The 10098-nt window shown below is 40.3% G+C and overlaps 1 protein-coding gene across 25 annotated transcripts in view; it reads right to left on the bottom strand.

Annotated features, from left to right (window-relative positions):
- LOC119022406 overlaps positions 1–9476 on the bottom strand; it is a 231860-nt gene extending 222384 nt beyond the window's left edge. For 7 of the 25 annotated variants that reach the window (XR_005075921.1, XR_005075918.1, XR_005075913.1 and 4 more), the window contains exon 1: positions 8969–9442. The gene's annotated coding sequence lies outside the window, so the exon portion shown is untranslated. Of the gene's footprint in view, positions 1–8968 lie in introns of all 25 variants that reach the window. The other 18 variants (XM_037103238.1, XM_037103229.1, XM_037103248.1 and 15 more) reach the window with 13 other exon arrangements.
- Between the last annotated feature and the right edge of the window lie 622 nt (positions 9477–10098).

The raw sequence follows: 10098 nt of genomic DNA, 5'->3' as shown, positions 1-10098 counted from the left end.
CTTGGGAACAACTTTCGGACCCTCCCCTCCACACATTAGCCACCTACAGTGCCATTCCCTGCCCATCTAACACACACTGGCCTGCCACCTGTTAGTCCAGATTCAAGATTCTTTGATTCGCTTTGGTTCCCTTCCACTACCAGTGTTAAAAAGAGGGAAAAAAAAACACTGGCAATTTCATTGGTTGCACATGTGCGACTAAATGTAAAATTTGGTCGCATTGTCTCAAATTTTGGTTGCAAAATGCCACCACTTGGTCGCAGTCTGGAGTCCTGTTGTGACTTAAAACTTGGTTTCAAACTTCTCACAACACAAACTGTTTGGCTGGAAAATGCAGCCATTTGCTCTTCTTCCTCATCTTCCAACCAGTGCATTTCGGGGGGCAACCACTAAATTCAGAAAGTCCCTCACTACTGTCAGTGTTCGGACAGGTTTGACCGATACTGTAGAAACATGACAGTGCAATATGGCAACCTCCGTGGAGGGACACCTGCTCTCTCTGAAGATATAAATGGCTCATATCGTCATGAAAACACACTGACCCATATTTTTGGGTTGATTATACACCAATTAAAACCTACTTATGAATATTATATTCGATTTCTGCCCAGTTAGATGCCAGTACAGTCTATACACTGGACCTTATAGGTTGGGTTTGCAATGTATTGTTCTACTCTGGCTAGGCTTAGGCACAAAAACCACTTGGTTAGGTTCAGGAAAAGATTGTGATTTGGCTTAAACTACCTGTTTTTGGTCACCACAAACACAAATAGAGATTTCCTGTATGACACATATCCTTTGACATGTACAAAAGTGAATGCATTAGTGGTTTCCAGACCAGGTGAATGTGCTGCTCAGCGCTCTTATCATCTTGTCTTCAGCCACAGCAGTCAACTGATTTCAGCGAAAAACCCAATATTGGCAAGGAATTGAAGGTGGACACAGTTAGCAAAGAGAATATAGGATCTTGAATCAGTGATCTTGTCTTGTATAATTGCTGGATGTGTGAACAAGGAATAGGTTTGCCACATTAACTTAAGAGGAAATGATGGGGGATGTGGTAGTATAACTTGTTTTCTGCTGCTCCAAAGAAGGCAAAAAAAAAAAAAAAAATCACTCATTGTGGGTTTAAGAAAATTTCATCTGCACTATCATCTAGAACTTCACGTGGCAGCCTGATGTTGCAATGTATTCTCCTACAAGTGCAGATACTTAAACTCACTGGCTCTGATTTTTGTTCCAGCAGTCAGACAATATTGCAGAGCTTTTACAGACCAGATGAGAATTCAGTATGATTCTTATGTCAGTCTGGTTGACACAAGACCGCCCACTGCAGCACAAACAGCTCTCTAGCCAAAAGAACAGGAGTCATTAGAAATGCTGTGTATTATTCATGTGCACACTCGCAGCATCTGCTCAAATACACATTTTCTGGTGAGAAAAAAACTGTCCAGCCACTAGATGCTTGGCATGAAGCCTGATTCAAGATAGCATTGCGACTTAATTTAACATTCACACCGGGACTCACGGCATCATCCAGGAACACTTACTGTAGGATTAAATCATCATTTGGGGGCTCTGTGCGCACATTCGCTTAACAGGATTTACATTGATGAACAGCAGTAGAGACGATACATGACAAAAATGTTTCCATCCATGTCAAGCCAACCTTAAACAAATGTGGTCCAAGACTGACCCTGAAATCCCATCACAACAGGTTATGTCACACATACCTCCAAGCTAAAACAAAAAAGTTACCTACAACTCGAATGTTGATGCATAATAAAGTATCGACTGCAATGCTATGGTTGAGGATGCTGGAGTACTTCAGAATCAAACACTTATAACTGTATGCACTTTATCCGCTTCGAAGAGTTGACTGTTTAAAATGCTCTCAATGCTTCAATACCAATTTAAAGCTACAATAAACATACATATTTGAGGTTAAATAGTGAAATGATTATCAGCAAGAAAAATGTAGAGAATGCCCAACAAAAACAGGAGAAAATGGTGGAACATCTGTTGTGGTCTTTACAGCTGCTGGTTACCTCAGCCCCAGGCTATAGATGCTGTTTCAAGGCAGCTTATCAAGATGAGTGACAATGAAGGGATGCCTCACCAGCTTTAGGGGAATAGGAGGGAAGAGCAAGCTTACAACAGAATCTCACAACTGAAAACATGCAAATTGTTGCTTTGAATGTTCAATCTATAACTTATTAAAGAAAAGTGGAGAATTGAAGTTGGAGAATTGAGAAGTCAAACTTTAAGATTACACACTTTGACCAAAGTTATTTGGGATGATGGGAAAAGGTTTGTCCATTTGCTGAACCACATTTTATTTTATAAAAGCAATTTCGAGAGCCAAACAGGAAAAAGTTGTTTACAGTACAAACAGGAGAAGAAAGCATCAGAACAGTGTCAATACGGGAAGAAAAAAACAGGCTCAACGAAGTTTTTAACTGTGTGCAGATAGTCCAATAAAAACCTCTCAAGGCTGCTATTGTGAAGGTTCTTGTGAACCCTGGAAGGACCTTTGGGCTGTTATCAGTGCAGCCACGTGTTTTTACTGCAGTCTCTGCTTCTGTTGTGCTCTCACTAAGGCAAGCTGGAGGTACATCTTCTCTGCCACACACATCCTCAACTTAAATAAAAAAGGAAATAACTGGTAAGCAGGCAGAAGTTATAGTTGTTGTCATAAGACATACAACCATAAAGAAAAGACCACTTGTTGGGACAGAAAATTATAGGAGACATATGCTCATTTTCTGGATCATAATATTATATTGGGTTACAATTAGAAGAGGTTTACATGTTTTAATGTTCAAATAACACATGTTCATGTTCATATGAACCCCCCTCCTGATTATCTACTGTACTGGTTGGTCAGCTCACACAAGTTTGACCCAGCACTGCTAACTATAATAATTTCTTACATGCCAAAATAACTAGGCATAAATTATGCAAATTAGTGTGACATGGTGAGGTAGTGTGATATCACAAAGTCACAGAATTTAAAGCGGAACAACTGAAGAGGCACTATGATGATGAAGATTTCTTGATGTTTACATGCATATAATACTGAAGGAAAGTGAAAAAATTAAAAAGCACAATAGGTCTCCTTTAATGGATCGGAAGAAAATAAATCATAATCTTAATTCAGACTCTAACGGCCATTCCCTAAAAGGTGAACACCCACGACCATGTTGACGTGCCAGGCGTTCACTAGCCAGGAAAAGGGGTGGGAGTCTCGAGGCAGCAGACAAAGAACTGCTACCAACAAGTGGGACATTAAATGTGTCGAAATTTGGCCACACACGGAGCTTTGACTGTATAAGGGCTTGACTGACTAAGTAATACATACGAGACCCACAAACTTGGGTGTCAGCATGGAGGCAGGACCCCTGACAGCAGATGATGTATAGTCTAGTTGTAATGACTTACTGACATCACTAATACCTTGTGTAAGTATGGTGTGAGGTTGAAAGCAAAGAAACCAGCATCTCTGATGTTAGGCTTGGGATGAGGAGACCAACGCACCTAAGAGCAGAGACTCTCTGACACAGGCTGCTGTTTAAAACCAAGACATGTACTTGCTGTTGATCGCTGTTTTCAGAACAGTGTTAATAAGCCCCACAATATGTCCCACTGACACTGGTGGAGGGCGGGCTGGTTTCAGAAGTCTTTTGATTGCTCTTTTGATCTAATCTGCCTGGAGAGCAAAACCTGGAATATAGTGCAAAACAAAATCAAAGTGTTTGACTGTAGCTTGGTCCAGAGTGGGCCAGGGAAGTCTGTTTATACTGCATGGGATGGCTGCTGCACTTTGAACATGAGAAACAGATAAAGGACAAGTAGTATACGAGAGGCAGGAGTGATGCCAAAATATGAGAGTAACTGAGTGAACTAGTGTCTTTGGACTGGGATAAGATCCTTGCCTTCACGTTTTAAAATGCCATATATTTATCTCTGATTTCCACATTGCTATCCTACTACAGTATAGAACGATCAGTTTTCTGAGCTGGCTGAAAAACAGGTTGATAAATACATTATCATTTTGTTGAAAAGCCCTTACCAGCTCTCTCTTTTCCTTCCCTTTTCCGTTTTAGTATTCCGATTTATTTGCAGTTCCCGGTATAGCATGGGATTTCACTCTAACGTTTGCTTGTAGTTAGTTTAGATCAGTTGCAGCTCAGGTCATGTGACCGGTTCACCTTGTTTTGTTTCGAAGTTTCAAACAAAAAACCAAACAAAAAAACAGTTCATACCACTTTCAGGAGGTGAGGAGTTTTCCGCATTAAACAGTGGCTCTGAATTTGGTCCACAGTGGGGGGACAGAAATGTTGGTAATGACATTCCTTCAAGCGTAAATTGCTTGCTCCAACTGAGTTTGTGCTGTTTTGGGTAGTTATCGCTATAAGAGCCTGCAGGTATGGGTGCTGCAAACTGAGCTTATCTATACACTATGGCTGACTAAAGTAATAACAGTATGCTGCAGGAAGTGAGTGGGACATATTTTCCACAGCAAATATACCACCCACACACACACACACACACACACACACACACACACAGGTTAACAGGCCACTGTGCTGAAAGAGAGGGCTCAGCTGATAACACAAGTGCAAGTAGATGCATGTTAGACGCTGCCCTGTCACCAGGATATAATGTTAGCACATTCTGCAAACCACAGACACGTCAATAGTCCACATTTGTACCAAATTCGGCATTCACATTTACATTACATGCCCATTAAATGACTTTCACATCCCGAGGTGTAGGGAAAAGGTGATAGTGATATTACAAGCCACAAGGCAGTGTGATGGAAAAATTCCTTTTCATTATGGGTTGATGAATTTTGAACTATTTTGTTGAATATGATTTCTTATGCAAACGTATGAACACCTAACCTCTGCCCTATATGATTGTAATAGAGTCACGAACCAGCCAAAACTCAGATAGAAAGTCGCCTTCTTGTCTCATGTTTTATGTCTGATAATTTTATGCTTCGCATGGAGTCCCAGGTTATGCGTCATGAAGTTTTAACTTTATGTCTTGTGTCGATGAGAAGCCTGTCTGATTGGGATAGTCGTATGTACGTATGTGTGTAGCTTAATCACTGCTGGCACTGAGAGTGCTTGTCTCTTCCCCTGACCTTGTTGATATCTGTGTATAAATTGTGAACACTCCTTTACCCGGGGCTCATTCACTCAGCTCATGAATTTGACTGTGTGGTGAGTCCATCTGCAGATGGTTGGATTAAACTTACCGAAAAGACAGATCTGACTTTACTCTTTTATTGACAGAAATTTCCACCACAGCAACAAACTGATGCATACTTCCAGATGTTTTTGTGGAGGCTAAAAAAATCATTTTAAGCCCAGCCATTTTGTTTTCATAACCCTAAAAACATGTTTTTGTGCCAACATCTAGTTAGACCATAAGCTTCTGACAATAGAGAGAAATAGAAAATTAACCATTAACCAACATGAATTTTTAACTCATCTGTGACTTTGCAGAAACATACGTTGCCGACATTTATTTAGATTCTATGTCATGAACTTAGATTTTATCACCAATGTACAGTGTACTTTGCACCATACCACCTGAAATTAGGGGCACAAAAAGTTTTGTCTTCCCTTTTCTGACACCAGTGTTAAGAAGTAATTGCAAGTATTTTTGCCTGAGTTGTTTGGTCCTTTCTGAAGATCAAGCAGAAAAACAAGAGATGTCTAAAAGACATGATTTTGACATGTTGCTTTTCAATGGAAACCTGCATCTTGTGGTTTACTTTGATTGAATTCTCTGTGGCTTGTTGTATGCATCTCTGCTTCAAATCTCAGAGGAGACTTTGCTCGTAATGATACCCTCAGGCTACATGCCCCACTTAGTGCAGTATTTTTCTTTTTTAGAGGAGCAGTCTTTGATTTGGCCTTCTCACAACTTTTTCATACACCATGTCACAGTACAGGCTCTTTAGCCAATCAAGGCTGCTGCAAACATTGGGATAAAAAAAAGACAAACAAAAAATACACAGCAAAAAGGGGAACACTAGAGAACCTCTGATTTGCAAGTTGATTTCAAGAGCAATCAGGAAGCACTTGCTACTTTTACAGTCTTGACATGTGGCCCTCGTCTCCAAGCCGTTGTTGAGCACAAAGTAAAACCCTTTTGTGCTTTCTGCATCCACTAGTATTTGTAGGAGCACACCTGTGTGGTGTCAATCACACAGACGTTGCACATTAGATTAGATCTTGCCAGACATCAATCACAGGAGTGCAACTGGAAGCAGCAAGAGTATTCTCTCTAGGATTAAGCTGCTTTTAAATTGGCTGCAGTGAACAAGATGAGCTGCGGAGCAGAAAAGTAGAGTAAGCTAGAGGATGGAGGAGAAGACAGGGAGGAGGAGGAGGAGGAGGAGGAGAAGGCAGTGGATAATGAGCTTTGTTAAGGGATAGGAGAAAAAAAAGCTATGACGCTGTGTTTAACTTTGAGAATTATGGCCCCGGTTGTGTGAAATGAGAAAAACTTGTGTAAATTATTCACTGAGTGGTAATTAAATTCACTATGAAACTTTAAATCGGCTAAATAAATTGCTTTTCTCAATTAGCTTCCCTTGATTCCTCCTTAGAGCAGATTTTGGGATCTTATTATTTGTGTGCCTTACCTTAATTCTGCAAAACAGGATGTTTTCGAACAGTTTTGGAAACTGTTTTCTTAAGCCACTGATTCCTTTTTTTGGTGAAAATTGTCTATTCAAGAACATAATCACATCAAATGGCAGGTTTTGTAACATTAGCTTAATTCCTGCTCACTATGTTATTATACTTAAACTACTTAGACTGTATCTACGTGATCAGCTCACTGATCTCACTAAATTCTGTTTTAGGGTTTTCATGAAAAACCCTTTTGAGTATCAGACTGCACAGGAGCGAATTGGTGAGTGCTACTAAAATGTCTAATATGAGATATTTTAGAATAATCAACACACTTTGAAAGTTATTCTGGTTAAAACGCAGAGAGGCCTGATAAGTTTATTCATTGCAACTACATTGTTATTGAGCTTTAATTTTCCCACGCAGTTTACTTTAACCATAAATACAGCTCTTACTAAATATAAACATCATCAGCATGACAAACACCTTCAAACAAGGTTAATGTGTAAACCCAGTGCTGGCCCTGAGTAATTTGGTGCCCTAGGCGAGATCATAGCCGGCACCCTCTTGCATCGCAGTCAATTTCACAATCATTTTCATACACTCAAACAGAAACTGCATGTATGTATTCAAGATTTTATTCCTTTTAAGTCAAAAAAAATCACACCAACATATATATATACATATCATCTCTCTCTTATGTATTGTCAGCCTCTTTGCAAAACGACCTCCAACTCCCTCCATGTTGCCATGTGGGTATTGTGCTCCTGGCTATCCTCATGAACCTTCAGCAAGTAGCTTGAGCTTGCATTGCTCCAGTCCTTTAGTCCTTCCTTATTAAGTCTGTATTCTTTTGGAGGAACCATTTAGCAACAGAAGCAGTGCAAGCTATCATTTCTGTTTGAGTACATCAGCCAGCTTCTTTTAATTCTTTTCAGCGCTGACTAAGACTCTGTTACAAAAGTCATGTTGACACTCTCCCATCGTTGTCTTTGGGAAATGTCAACTGCTTTTTTATTTTATCTGGTCCTCTGTGAACTAACCCTCATCTTACTTTGTCAGTTAGAAGAGATGGCCACTCAGCAGGTCTATTGGTGCAGCCTTTAGCCCTGATCCTGTGTCGCTCTGCTGTGTTGTGTCACTGGGGTGGTGCTGAAATAACTTAAAAGTGCATCTGAAGAGAGAAGAGAAGTACATGTGACCACTGCATGTTACATCCTGATAAAAAAAATAGATGCTTAATGTATGCTATACATAAGACTAATTCTAATAATGAAAATGTGACGAGATTCATTCAACTTTATTGTCATTGCAATGCATTTCAGTCTAACCAGGGTGTATAAATATTTCACCTATGAATGATATGGGAAAGCTAAGGTGTGGAGTATTAACAGTAATACACTTCACCTGCACTTTAACACTGATGTAAACTTTAACAAACATCAACTGTGACACAATAAGCCAAAGGCTTACAACGACCCTATTACAAAGGGGATGGTAAACTAATAGCATTTTAACTAATACAAGCAGCTAACAGGTAAAATAACACCTGAACAGGACTAACGTTAACTTTCCAAAGTCCCTGAGGAATTTAAGGTGGAGTAACATTAACACACGTTGACTCAGCTATTTATTGATTATTAAACAAGGCTGCTATCATTCGAAGTAAGCACTCTGCTCCAACAACAGTAACTACGATCATTAAACTATTCATTTCTTTTAACTTCATCACATTGACGTTACTGTACCTCTATCTTCTTCACGTCTTCCTCTTCTTTCCTTCTTTTCCTTCACTGGGTGGTTTCAGTCTTTGGGACCTTGTGATTCCCCCATAGTATCAGTAAATCTCTCTCTTGGTCTTGGGGTCCGGTCAGATTCAGGCAGCTCACCTCTTGACCCGCCCACCTCTCAGAGGACAGGTACAGAGCAATGAGCCAGAACCCAGAAAAAAGGCCTCTCCGTTATTTAACAGTCTGTGCTATGACGTTATGTTGTTGTGGGCTTATATAATATTTCGAAATAGTAGTAATGGCACTGGCATTTTTTTATTTTTTTTTACTTATTTATTTTTTCTCCCTCCGTTTTCCTAGAATTTCTCTATAACGTTACTTATATGCCCAGGGCCGGCTCTGTGTAAACGTTATGACTCATAAATGTTTCCTTTGTGTTGGACCACCTCATAACCAAGAACTACACCGTAGGAACCTTAAAAATAGTAGTAGTTTTTTGTAGTGTTTCAGATGGCACCAGTGATTGCGACCATGCTGGAGCTCATACAGAAATCCACCTTAAAACCTTCTGGACATGATACTCACACCAGGGACCACAGAAAAGCCATCCAGCCATTTCCTCCAAGACCTCTTCCCAGAGGAAGCGACGTGACCAGAGACCGTCCTGAGGCCTGGTTCAGTCCCGACTCCTCAGTCCCGCTGCAGCAAGTGGCAACATCCAACGTCCAACCTCCTCGGCGCTTCTCCTGATTAGCAACTGGCGATGCTAACCGATAGCAACGGTCTTATCCTGGTCCTCAGCTTGCGCCAGTAAAGAGCCCTCACTTCTCAAACACACTCGGTTACACTCCTAACAACTTAAGCAAACGCTCGCCCGAACTCCCGGTTTATAACGGTAAATAATACTTCTTATAAAGTTGTTCGAAAGTTTGTTCGGACTTTAGGTCTCTCTGCCGTTCTTTCTCTTGTCATTCCCCTCGCTATTTCTCTCGTCCCGCCCCTCTAGTAATCCGACAGGTTAATCCCAATAGCGCAGAAAATGATTGACACCTGTCCAAACAAGTGAGAACCCGAATAAGAGAAACCTGGGGCGTTCAAAAGCATTTCAAAACATAGGACATTTTGGTATCATTCGCCACATTAACCATAAAAAATATTACAGAAGCAATAAAATGTATAGGCCCTGAACAACTGAAACAAATGTAATAAACTCTATTGACAAATTAGCTGGGCATTACACACACTACTTTTGATGTCAGAAATGGACTCACTTGTTTTTTGCTTTGTCTGTAATATGCAAATATGTTTAAATGCTCACCATGTCTCTGGTTTTGTGTTTTCAGCATGTAGTTTAAAGTGTGGCTGAGGCTCATCCCCATCCCCAAACTCGAGGTTTGTCTTAAAATATAATCCAGTATTTGACAAGTTGGGAATGAGACCCAATCAAGTTTCTTGCAAATTGGACATTTAATATTGTCAGAAAGTCTACAGAGCACCTGTCCCCCACTTGAAACCGTGTTCCTGCTGAGATCATTTGGTTTAACATCTCATCTTGCAGCACTGGCATAAAGGTGTACTGTACTCATCAGTCCATTGTTGGTTATGGTTATAGAAGCACACTCCTGACCACAGCAAAAAGACAGACTAGAAGGTAGTGAACACTTCTGTTCAGCCTGGTTGTAAAAAAATCTTTGCAAAGCTCATTATTAAAGATG

Source organism: Acanthopagrus latus, chromosome 1, assembly GCF_904848185.1.
Source record: "Acanthopagrus latus isolate v.2019 chromosome 1, fAcaLat1.1, whole genome shotgun sequence".
Taxonomy (NCBI): domain Eukaryota; kingdom Metazoa; phylum Chordata; class Actinopteri; order Spariformes; family Sparidae; genus Acanthopagrus; species Acanthopagrus latus.
The sequence above is the reverse complement of the archived record's forward strand: the minus strand, read 5'-3'. Positions and strand labels throughout refer to the sequence as shown.